The following is a 714-nucleotide window of genomic DNA, read 5'->3' on the forward strand; positions in this document are numbered from 1 at the left end:
ATCCTTGAAATCTGGACTTAACCACCTCTTCTCAGTGTGCCATTGGGCAGATGACCTGGCTTCTTTAGGCCCCGTTTCCTAACTCTATAGAACAAGAATAATAGTACTCACCTCTTGGGTTGTCCTGTGGATTAAATGAGATACTTCCTGCGAAGCATTTTGCACGGTGTCTGATGCATTATAAGTGGGCAGTGACAGTGGCTGCTGTGTCTGTCCCCTCCTTCATTTCATTCAGCGGCTGCTTATCTGGGCCAGGCACTGTTCTAGGCTCTGCAGACACAGCAGTGAACAAAACAGGAAAGAGGAGCTTACGTTCTCATGGAGGGGGCCAGACTGGGAATAAATAATCAAATGGAGAACAGCAGAGCAGGGTGTGGTGGGGCCGGTCCTGTGCCACCCAAGATGTCCTTTCAGAATGGCAACCTGTGTTCCCCACTGCAGGGAGGGTGGGCTGCCAACAGCTCTCACCTGAGTCTCTCTCTGCTGATTGCTGTCATTCAGGCTCACGCTCACTTCCCAAGGGCATCTGCAGTCATCCTCCCATCTGGTTGATGTGGGGGGGGGGGGGGGATAAAGGCTGTGGCTCAGTTTGGGTCAATTCTGAAGCGTTTATGAGGCCTTTGTTGTGCAGTGGGGTCCAAAAGTTTGGCGTGTCATCCTTGCACCGGGCCATGCTAATCTCTGTGTGGTTCCAATTTTAGTATGTGTGCTGCT

At 51.5% G+C, this 714-nt stretch overlaps 1 pseudogene; it reads right to left on the reverse strand.

Annotated features, from left to right (window-relative positions):
* Positions 1-639: 639 nt before the first annotated feature.
* LOC128773183 (U6 spliceosomal RNA) overlaps positions 640-714 on the reverse strand; it is an 86-nt pseudogene continuing 11 nt past the window's right edge.

Source organism: Panthera pardus, unplaced genomic scaffold (genome assembly GCF_024362965.1).
Source record: "Panthera pardus isolate Hobbes unplaced genomic scaffold, ASM2436296v1 HiC_scaffold_24, whole genome shotgun sequence".
Classification (NCBI taxonomy): Eukaryota; Metazoa; Chordata; class Mammalia; order Carnivora; family Felidae; genus Panthera; species Panthera pardus.